Source organism: Octopus sinensis, linkage group LG6, assembly GCF_006345805.1.
Source record: "Octopus sinensis linkage group LG6, ASM634580v1, whole genome shotgun sequence".
Lineage (NCBI taxonomy): Eukaryota > Metazoa > Mollusca > Cephalopoda > Octopoda > Octopodidae > Octopus > Octopus sinensis.
Genome location: NC_043002.1, coordinates 115,988,001 through 116,000,873, shown reverse-complemented (window position 1 = coordinate 116,000,873; position 12,873 = coordinate 115,988,001). Strand labels below are relative to the sequence as shown.

Genomic DNA, 12,873 nt, shown 5'->3' with positions numbered 1-12,873 from the left:
ACAACATTTTTCTATAAGAATAATATATGTGTGTATGTATGTATATATATATGAGAAAATGAAATATTGTTTAGAATGTTGAGAAAAAGAATTTTCATTTTAAAAACACATAAAGAGGTAAAAAAGAAAGCAGTTAAGCAACTTATAAACATTTAATTATGAAATGTAATGACAGCAAAAATTGTGGACTTGCTAGCTTTATGACCAGAGCAGTAATGCTTTTAATGATGGATGATGGGAGTCTCCTGTAGTCTGAGAAAGATAGTTCTGAAACTTCTTACTGAACAACCTGCACAAATTATTTGTTTATAGTGATTAAATGCTTGTGCTGTACATTAATTCCCTCCCTACATCAAATTGATGTTGCCCTGAACAGGTGCATGGTGTACCACTCGTCAGGTGTCGAAGTGATTACAGAACAATGTGAGATGAGATAAAGTGTTTTGCTTAAGAACACAATGCACCACCCGGTCCAGGAATTGAAACCACAATCTCACAATCATGTGGTGAAGGTTTCGAATCCTATACCTCATGAAAAAGAAAAAGACACAGAAGTAAGAAACACAAATATATAATATTGAAATTTTGGTGAAAACAAAACATATTTTCAGAATCACAAGTTTTGTTGTATGAAACACAAGGATAGTAAAATAATGAAGGAGAATAATTACTATTCCAAAATTCTGCTTAATATAATTTAGAAACAAAATTAACTTGATTGTCACAGTTGGAATGACAGCACTGATAATTCAAATGCTTCATCAGGGTTGACCTGGGATTTGGCAATGGAAAATGTATTTCTGAATTTCTTGCTTTTTTTTTTTTGTATACCTTAAAATTATATTTTCATTTCAGTTCTGTGCTAAATTGTTTTCACCAACAAATACAGAGATATGTTTTTCATACGATACAATGTAAACATTACAATCATTGATGAATTCTTTTCATTATTATTCATTAACTTACTCAAGATCATGGCAAAATTTTTTTTAATTTCTGGATTTACATTTAGCTTCCTGCAATTCTGTGTGAAAGAATCATGGAGAATATCTTGAAATGTTTCTTGTTTCTCTCATCTCACATCATTAAGCTGCACCTGAGCACTGTATACAATAATTTCATTATTATTAAAAGGACTTTCTTACTGAGTCATTTATATCATACTCATCATCATCATTTTACCATCCACTTTTCTATTCTTGCATAAGCCAACTATAATTCATTGAGGCAGATTTTCTATAGCCAAAGACCCTTCCTAACACGTGAAAGCATGGTACTTTCAGGTAAGGTAATATTTCCTCATGGCTGAACATGTTTACACAAAAGATTACAAACAAATTACACCACATGTAAGATGGTAACGCTCATTTACAATTTCCACACAGATTCAAATATGTATGCACATATAGACACACATATATATATAAAGATGTGTGTGTGCGTGTGTGTCTGAAAGGCTCCTTCTTTCAAATTCCATCAACCAAATCAACACACAAGGCTTTGGTTAGCATGAGGCTATTGTAGAAAACACTTGCCCAAGGTGTCATGCAGTGGGACTCAACCATGTGACTGAAAAGCAAATTTCTCCACACAACCTGTCTCTCACCCTCCTTCTCTCTCTTTCTATATATATATAAACATATATATCTCTATATATAAAACTGAAATGCGTTTTTACCGCTTGGATCGCTTTCAAGGCCACTACATCCCGTCGGATTGACTCCAAAATTTACAGGGACATGTAAAATGAGGTGACGATGCCCGTGGGCTACCTTAGAAATCCCTATCTTAAAAGGTGTCATTGCTAGGGCCAAAAACCCACTTTGACAAGTCCACTCCCGTTCTTTAATGTATCTGTCTTTCTCAACTCACTCTTGCTATTTCCTCTCTTCCCAGCACTTTTTCACTCACTCTGTTTTCTACCTTCCCATCACTTCGGCGTTCTTTTATGTATCTGTCTGCATTCATAGAGAGAATTATCGTCGCCACCAACAACACACAAGCATGAGAACAAATATTATGAATCAGATATTTCTTGCATTCATTTATGTGTGTGTGTGTGTGTTCTATATATAAATATGTATATATAATGTATGTGTGTGTGTGTGTGTGTGTGTTCTATATATAAATATGTATATATAATGTATATATACAAAGTGTATATATCTGTATTTATGTATATTAAACTTTTTAATACTTTTTCATAGTTATATATATTTTTAAACAAATTATAAATATAATTTGATAATTTTTATTTTAAATTTAAATCATTTAAATTTTTCAATTTTATATTTTATATATTTTCTATATTATATTTTTATTTTTATGTTTTTGTTTTTCGTTTTTCACTGTTTGATTTGCCTATTAGTGGTTTTATCTCTAATTTAATTTATACAGATATATATCTCATTTGTATACATTTGTATATATAATGCATACGCACACACACACACACACACATATATATATATATAACGTGTGCATTATGTGGTCGGTTGGTTCAGCTGAAATTATGCACACCTATGTTAAAAGTGCTGGCAAGTTTGCATGACAGCTATTTTTTTCCTCAAATGAAAGGCGTGACCTCTAGGACAAAATTCTTCATCTTATAAAATGTGGCCCCAGTAGACCCGAATGAAATCGGGTTATATTAACCAAAATATGAAAAGGGGTCTAAATGGGGCTGGAAGGGGATTAAAATTTAAAGGAGAGAGTGTTTAGGAATTCTCTGTTACATCAAGCCAAAAAATTTGCGCCAGCCTTTTAATCGTCAATGTGTTGCCGTCCATGATGAATTGGTGTTTACGAATTTTCTTTTACATCAAGTTCAAAATTTTACGCCAGCCGTTAAACTGCCACTAAGTTGCTGTCCGTCGTTAAGAAATGCCAGCCATGGTGACTCTACTATCCTCACATTCTATCCCTTCAAACTTTGGTTTCCAATATTTTATTATTTTTATTCAGCTCGCAAGTTTGTCTGTCCCTTTTAAATGTTAGCGTTTTGCTGTCTGCCTTCAAGCAGACCTTTCTGTTGCCACTGCCTGATATTTATGATTGATCTTTCTAAATATTTTATTTCTCAACTTACTCAAGATCTTTTGTTGTTTATAAATGGGAGAGAGATAGATAAAGATAGAGAGTAAGAGAAAGCGAGGGAGAGTCCGAGAGAAAAGAAAAGTAAGAGAGTGGGGAAAGTGAGAGAGAAAGGAGAGAGAAATAAAGAGGGAGAATCATCATCATCATCATCGTTTAACGTCCGTTTTCCGTGCTAGCACGGGTTGGACAGTTTGACCGGGGTCTGGGAAGCCAGGAGGCTGCACCAAGCTCCAGTCTGATCTGGCAGTGTTTCTACAGGTGGATGCCCTTCCTAACGCCAACGACTCTGTGAGTGTAGTGGTGTAGTGGGTGTTTTTTTCATGCCACCAGCACAGGTGCCAGGGGGGCTCGCAGCGGCAACGAACGGTTGATGCTTTTTACGTGCCACCGGCACGGAAGCCAGTCAAGGTGGCGCTGCAATCGGCCACGTTCAGATGGTGCTTTTTACGTGCTGAAAGGAAGCAACAGAAAGCAACAACCACACTCTTACCCGCGCGTAGAGCAGGTCACCTTCAACTAGTATACTTATATGTGTATATATACATATATATATATATACATGTAGATACATATAGATAGATATACATATATATATATATATGTATTTATATACATATATATGTATGTATGTACATATATATACATATTGATATAGCTATATACATGTATATACACATATATACATATTCATGTATATATTTATATATGTATATATATATGTATATATATGTACATATATATATATACATATATGTATATATATATATATATATATATATATGTATATATATATATATATATATATATATATATGTAAATATAAATATATGTATATATATGTATATATATATATATATATATATGTAAATATAAATATATGTATATATATATGTATATATATATATATATATATACACACATATATTTATATATGCATAAGCAACAGGTCTTCAAGAGGTGATGCAGTACGACCGTTTCAAGTGACTCCATTTAATTGAACAATGCAATCGTTACGTCAATTTAAATACAGAGCTATCCTGACCTGCATAAATAAATAGAATTTTTAATCAGTTGGACACATTGATATAATTTTACTCAAATTCTCTAATGGAGCAAGAAGAGGGAAAGAGTGCATGTTGCTACTAATGTACCTAAGAATGTACTACACTTCTAAGATCTGTATGGAGTTTGTTGGGGGTCATAGCTTGTAAAGGATTGTGGTTCATTTTCAATCTATTAGTCTTTTTTCATCAACTACCAAATCTTAGGCTAGAAGACTGTGTCTGTTTAGAATGGAGGTCAGGAGTGAGTTGACAGCACAGAGCTGGGTATGCTCAGAAATATTGTCAGGATTTCTAAGATTATTTATTTGGTGGTTTCTATAAAGACTACTCTGGGTATTTACTTACAGAATACTAGGGCGATAAAGCATGCTATCTATATATTAATTATAAGCTAAGAATCAGAAAAAAAAACTGGTAAAATAAGCTGTGTACAGATACACACAAGTAAATAATGAAGTACATGAATGAATATTAAACTAATTCTATGTAATCTTCCCTTTCTAACGTTGAAAATTGGTATATATACACATTTTATCTAGTTTGGGTATAATATCATTTTTAATAAACAATATTGTTTATATACAATCACCTGCAGTACTGCATGATAATTTCCTCTGTATTAACATAATAGGTCTTATTTGTGTCTTGTCCCTTTAACTGGTAATTAACATCTTGATTTGGTGTCTTCTCCTACCCAGCCTCCTTTATAGACAGTTACTTTGTACTAATTCTAGAAATCTTGACAATATTTATGACTGATGTAATAAGTGCATTGCTCAATTAAATGGAACCACTTGAAACAGTTATATTGCATCACCTCTTAATATCCTGTTGCTTATTTTGATTTTATTCACCTTATTTTGAGTTGTACGGATAATACCACACTGATTTGGTGCTTCAACTTAAGCACCTAATTCATTTGAATCTCAATTATGTATACATATTTATACATATATTTATACATATATATAAATATATACACACACATATATATATATGAGCTGTTTAGGTGCACTGGATGGCAACCAGCAGTCCCTAATTATGGCCACTTACCCTAGTTATTACTTCCTCTTGAGCATAAATTTTTCCATACTTTTCCTATGGAATAAATTTGTTTCATTGGTTTTACTAATTTCACATTCTTATTAAAATACTTTCAGACCATTTTCAACCCCAACTGTCTTACTTCCTAAATGTCCAAATAGGTTCCTCTCTTAATATTTATTCTATATTTTTTTTAATCTTGTATTTACTATCCCAATTGCTATTTTGGTATACACATTTACTTAATGTCCCAAAGATATACACAAGCAAAATGGTATAATCACAACCATATTCAACTTTTCCCTTTTTCTTCTACATGTTCTCCTTCTTTATTTATTCTTCATTCTGATGAATCTCCATGTTTCAGATCAGTTTTATAACCAAATATATTTCTGCATAACAATGGCAATGCACGACAACATTGGAAGCAGAAACAGCTGTTAGATGGGATGCAGTCTTTTTGCATTGAATTAATAAATAATAATTAATGTAAGTCAATTGTTGTTCACCAATATTTCTCCAATTCTTGTTTTATTTAAATTTTGATTCTTGGTAAAGCCATGTTTATCCTTGTCTTTACATATAATTTCTGAATGTAATATGTTTGCATATGCTTGCCCATGGTTAAATATAGGTAATATACTGATAATGTAATGGATACCTCTATCCCTTAGAGAGTTATCTTTACCTCTATCACAGGTAACCTCTGATACACACACACATACATCTATATATATATATATATATATATATATATATATATATATATATATATACATACATATGCACATAAATATATATATATATATATATATATATATATATACACATACATATATATATACATACATATATATATATATATATATACACATACATATATATATACATACATATATATACACATACAAATGCACATATATATATACATAGATATATATATATACATACATATGCACATATATATATACATAGATATATATATATACATACATATGCACATATATATACATATATATATACATACATATATATACATACACATATATATATATACATACATATATATATACATACATACATATATACATACATATGCGTACATATATATATATATATACTTTTATATATATACACATATATATACATTTATATATACATATATATATACTTTTATATATACACATATATACATTTATATCTACATATATATATATATATACTTTTATATATACATTTATATCTACATATATATATTTTATATATACATATATATATACATTTATATATATACACACACACATATATATACATATATATATATATACACACATATATACATAATTATTGTTATTTTAATTTTAATATTTCTATTATATGTAATTTTCTAGATGGTGTAATTTAATTGTTCATTTTGAATTGATAAAAGGTGGGTTTTTTTCTAATTTATATATATATATATATATATATATATATATATATATATATATATATATATATATATATATTATATTGTGTGAAATTTGATTTAGTATTTCTAAATTTAATTTTTCCCTGTAAGTTAGGATTAATTTTCCCTCAAATAATTATTATTCAACAAAGCGTGACGCCTAAACCAACCAATCAGCTTAAGTAATTGAGTGATGCTACACACTGATTGGTCAGAATATAGTTTGAAAAACCTAGCAATCTGGAGCCCGCACACCTGTATTTAAGGCACAGATTTAACCATCTCGCTACAGTCAAAAATTGTGAAGCATGACTGTCACCACTACTACATGAACCTGAAGATTGCAGAATTTAATGCATGAAAGTACTAGTTCAATCAGAATGAACATTTAACATTCTATTATTTTATTTTATTTTATTCTATTATATTATCTTATAATATATCATTATAAGATTGTAAATAAAACGTGAAAATCAGACAAGGTTGGAATTCCTTTTATTAATATATTCTTCTATACACAATCACACACACCCGTGTATATATATATATATATATATATATATATATATATATATATATATATATATATACACACACATATATATACATATATATACATACACACACACACCATCATCATCATGATCATCAGTATTTTGTGTTTAAGAAGAAGACCCATTAAGCTGTGTAAAATTGCAGTTGTGGCAGATACTGGTATCATACAAATGGCACCCATGCTGGTGGTATGTAAAAGCACCCATTACAGCCTCAGAGTGGTTGGCATTAGGAAGAGCATCCAGCTGCAGTAAACATGCCAAATCAGAGTCTGGTGCAGCCTTTCAGCTTACCAGGAATGGTCAAACCGTCCAACCCATGCCAGCATGGACAATGGACGTTAAATGATGATGATGATATATATATATATTACATAGACAAGAAAATCATTTCAAAAGCAATTTTTTGTTTTGTTTTACATAGTAGGTTATCTAAAATAAATATTCCTATAACAATGCACTCCATCGAAGCAGCCCATAGTCTTGGCAAAATCTTCTGAACAATTACACTTCACTCAGAAAACATCACTGAAAAATAAGAAGGAACTTTCTGGCATGCATAATGACAATTATGTTCAGGCCTGTGATAGTAGCTTATTCCAACCAAATTACAAGGCCTGCACAAAAATGTCCTCAAGTGATTTTGCAGTGACATTTGTCATGTAAATTGGTAAACCAATCTTTCATTGAGAGGAGAAGGTTAGTGGATTGTATACTTTCATCAACTGCACCAAGGACAACCTTGCTGTTTCTACTTAATCCACTTTTAGTAAGATTAATTAAGCCTGAATTTAGGGTCAGCTAAGAAATTTAGCTTATGCTCTTTTAAACTGATCCATTGGGATGGAGTCTAGGAACTTAACATTCAATTCTACCATATATTTTAATTGATGCTAATTATATTCATGTGCGTCAGAATAGATATCAGGTGCTGCCCAACATGCCCATTAAAGCCACCAATGGTTATTTTCTGTTATTTGTTATCAAGTTAGTTTATAGGAGTCATAAAAATGATTCTTTGATTCCTCAGTCAGTCCTGAGAGTGGTGCATATGCCACATACTCTGACTACTGAAATTGCTTTTTCTATTTCTCAGTCAACTCTAGTACTGATAACTCAGAAAAATCTGTATGAAGGTAACCGTTTTTAATAACAATGTTCAGGTTGTTTGGTGTATATGTATCCATGTGTTCCTTGAAAGGTGGTGCAATCATTTGATGATAGTTAAAGGGTTCCCACATGGTCGACGCATGACCATATACGGCACTAACACAATATCAGTCATATATATTTAATTAGGAGTTTTTGTTGAAAACGACAGCCATCTTCATCTTCAGGAGTGTTTCTTACAGGAAAATTCAATCATCACTTGTAACTTATTACAAATACACTTCAGATTTCATTAGCAAACATCTTGAGAAATATCAACAAATATTTATTTATTTATAATCGTGTTTTAAATGTTACCAAATATTTATTTATCTTAATAATGTTACCGTGATAAATGAAGCCCAGCGATAAAAGACTTGTCTTTCCCATCTTTCTGTTCTTTTTTTTTTACCTGCCAAGTCTTGAGGCTGGGACAGAGCTCATGACCCATGCAGGCTCTCCAAGACTGATGTTACTGATGCTATTAATAATTCATTTAAACTATGGCTGCTTCCTCTCCAATGTTGACGTGAGGTAGCCCTTCTCTAACCCTGACATTCTCTTTGTTCAACGGCCTCCATTATCAACATTTCCAAGCTTCTTTCCTGTCATCAACAGTAATGGTGTGCCTTCATCATTTCACATAAACTTTTCCCTGATATCTAGGTCCTCTCTTACCCACTACCTTGCAATCACCTCATGCATCTAGCCCTCACATTGCAGAACATATGCAAAGCTCTTCCTCTCTGCTTTTATCTTAACCAGATACACCTGACACCAAGCGTCCCTTCTAGCTCTTTCACCTTCTTTTCAGTCATTGGAAGCTGGTCTTTTAGCTTTTACAGTTCTATCTACCATGTCTTTCCACTACCATGTCACCTTCAGCCTGGCCACGACTTTGTAACCCTAAGCAATTATCCTGTAAGAACTTTCAGCTGTCATCTGTGTTGTAAGGATCTACCTCCTCCTTACCATTATACTCATCAAGTAGAATTTCCTTGAACCTAGGGTCGGTTGCAGGTTCTTTAAGTTCCCACGTCTTTCTTCTCAGTATCGTCTTCTGTTTCTGAGTCTACTTCATGCTAACTCCGAAGTCCCTAGTCTTTAATATGTGTTGGGGAGAGCATTCCTCACCAAGAAAGGCTGTGGTATTTACAATGGTCTGCCTTTTGCATTTCCTTATGAGGCTGAAATCTAACTTGTGTATTCATTAGACTTGTAGGTGAGTAGGTGGCTGGCTGGTTTCATGAAGTCTGTGTTGCAAACTGTTAGGTCAGCTGCATCACAGAACTGTAAGAGCCTTAAACTCTTCTCATTCATTGTACCACAGCTATAACATCCATGGGTGTTGACCAATGTGTTCACTGAAGTCACCAGCCACATTGATGACGATACTGTCAATCATCAGTGAGTCTGCAGAAAGATCTTATAGACCCTTCATTGGATTTTCTTATCAATTTTCAGTGCTTTGCCACACAGGCTATTGTTGCATTTACTGTTTCTTACAGTTATCAATGAATATTATTTATTATTGTTATCCATAAAGGCAGCAAGTAAGCAGAACCAACCCTGTACCAGACAAAATGGTTAACAGCATTTTTGCCAGCTCTTTACATTCTGAGTTCAAATGCTAGCAAAGTCAACTTTGCCCTTCATCCTTTCGAGGCCTATAGAATAAGTATCAGTTAAGTTCTGGGTTAATGTACATACTCCCTAAAAGTTTCAGGCCTTGTGCCTGTATTAGAAAGGATTATTTAATATTGTCATGAGTGCTGTTATTGTGTAGAGGGGATATAACCACAGTTACCTGATATTTGATGGAGTTATCAGGGTTAGGTACAAAAAGCCTAATACAGGATAAGACACTGGCAGCTTCAGAATAAGGCCAAAGTTATATTCGTTGTTAAGGAATGACTTAGGATAGATTTGTTATGGGGGAGTGGGGAATGTGACAGCATTGAAATTGCAGTGGAGTGGAGAATGACTAGACAGAATTTTTTTTTAGATAAGGAATTATAAACATATTAGTAAAAACAAAAAATAAGATAAAATATTTGGGTTAGCAAAGTATCAGAATAAAAGATTGAAGTAGCAAATTAAGGGATTTATTTTCTTATCATGAAGAAGTCAGCCCATGATTTTTAGGTTTTCTTTTTTTTTTATTTTGGCTAAGTTTAAGTACCTGAGTGAGTATATAAAAGGAGATAAGAGAGAAAGTAAGGGGGAGACATCAAAACAGTTTAAGTAAACATATCTTTAGAGCAACAACAAAAGGAAATTCTAGATAGTCTATGCTACGACTGTGTGTGTGTACACGTATACACATATATAAAGGCATTGCTGTGTAGTTAAGAAGCTTGCTTCCCAGCCATGTAGTCTTGGGAGTTCAGTCCTACTGCACAGCACCTTGGGCAAATAAAGAAGCTTATTGTTTGTTTGTTTGTTTGTTTGTTTGCATGCATGCATGTATGGATGGATGCATGTGTGTATATATATATATATATATAATGATTTATATAATCCAATGGTAATCACAAAAGACCTCCTTTGGTGGACCAGGCTACAAACCTCATAGTAAACCAAAATTGTGACCTCCTTCGGTCACGAATGACCATGGAATTGCACCTAGAAAGTTACCCTCCGAGGTACAAGTCTGGGCAAGGTTGTTTATGGAAGACCAGCAGTCGCCCACGCATACCAGCCTCCCCTTTCCATGCCACCGATGTTATCCAAGGGAAAGGCAAAGGGGCCGATACAGCTTGGCACCGGTGACGTCGCAACTCATTAACATGCAAGTGGCTGAACACTCCACAGACACGTGTACCCTTAACGTAGTTCTCGAGGAGATTCAGCGTGACAAGGCTGGCTCTTTGAAATACAGGTACAACAGAAACAGGAAGAAAGAGTGAGAGGAAGTTGTGGTGAAAGAGTACAACATGGTTCACCACCGCCCCCGGCCGGAGCCTCGTGGAGCTTTAGCTGTTGTTACTCAAAAAACACTCACAATGCCCGGTCTGGGAATCGAAACCGCGATCATACGACCGCGAGTCCGCTGCCCTAACCACTGGGCCATTGTGTCTCCACATATATATATATATATATATATATATCTTGGGTTGTCCAGAAAGTTTGTGCCGATTTATAGTAGCTTACCTTTCGACTTTTTTTAGAACAGGATTTGACTACACCTCCATTTAGAGCACAGTTTAAGCTATCTTTTCGTGGAAGAAGATTTATGTTCCAATACATAAATGTAATGTAGAGTCCTATGCATTTGAAATCCAGTAAATTCAATCAGTGAAAATTATATTATATTACACACACACACACACACGAACATGTGTGTGTGTGTGCGCATGTGTGCGTGTATGTGTGTGCATGCACTGGTGTATGCTCTCATCTCAATACCATGCAATACCTGCAAGCAAGCCTCACCATCATAAAAGTGATGTTCCCTTCCAGTCTTCCTTGAAAACATGTCTGGCCATGGGGAAATATTACTCAGCTTGGAAACAAGTGAGAGTTGGCATCAGGACATAGAAAATCTGCCTCAACAAATTGTGTCTGACCCTTGCAAACATGGGAAATGGATGTTAAATGTATAGAGATATAGATAGATACAAATGTGTGTGCGTGTCTATACACACATATATATACATATATACACACATGTATACATATATATATGTATACATATATACACACATGTATACATATATATACACACATATACCTATACATACATACATATATACACATATACCTATACATACATATACACACACACACACACACACACACACGTATATGCGTCTCTTTCTGCTTCTCTTTTCCTCACTACTCTCACTGCATTCGCACACCACTTCCATCTCTGCTTCATCTCCTCCCACTGTCCTCTCCTTACTGGCTCTCTCTCACCTCAACACTCGCTCATTGCAGACCAACCTCCAAGACGACCCAAACCTTTCTTTCTTCTAATAACCCTCTCCATCTTCCTTGTCACCCTCTTCTCTTCCTCCTCTCTTTCATGTTCCCTTCTCCTCACACCTTCTACCCACACTAACCTGTTGTGGGATAGCAACAGAACCCCACTCCCTACACAACTCAACCCATCACCTTTACCCTTCTCTCCTTCCTCTTCTCACAAACCCCTGACACTAATTCCTTCCTCCTTTCCACTCTCTCTTCCACACTCCCTCTCCCAATCTATTCTATTACTCACCCCACAACCATCATCTTACCATCTCACAGATATAAATCTGATCCTCTCATCCTTTTTTACCCATTCTTATCTCACCTAGAATCATCATACACTCTCTCTCTCTCTCTCTCTCTCTCTCTCTCTCTCTCTCTCTCTCTCTCTCTCTCTCTCTTTCACTCATATTCTTCTTTCAGACATGGGGAGCCTTTAGACCAGTGGTTCCCAAAAGCTCTCCTGGGTGTGGGGTGATAGGGGAGGAGGTGAAGGAAAGTGGGGACAAAGGAGTGGTGAGTGTAAAAAGAACAAAATAATGGG

The 12,873-nt window shown here is 34.0% G+C and overlaps 1 long non-coding RNA gene across 1 annotated transcript; it reads right to left on the bottom strand.

Annotated features, from left to right (window-relative positions):
• Positions 1–280: 280 nt before the first annotated feature.
• LOC118764030 lies at positions 281–8,278 on the bottom strand. Its single transcript, XR_004999814.1, has 3 exons — positions 8,267–8,278; positions 5,147–5,161; positions 281–1,623 (listed from the first exon to the last, which is right to left on the bottom strand). It is a non-coding gene; the product is annotated as an uncharacterized LOC118764030 (long non-coding RNA).
• Between the last annotated feature and the right edge of the window lie 4,595 nt (positions 8,279–12,873).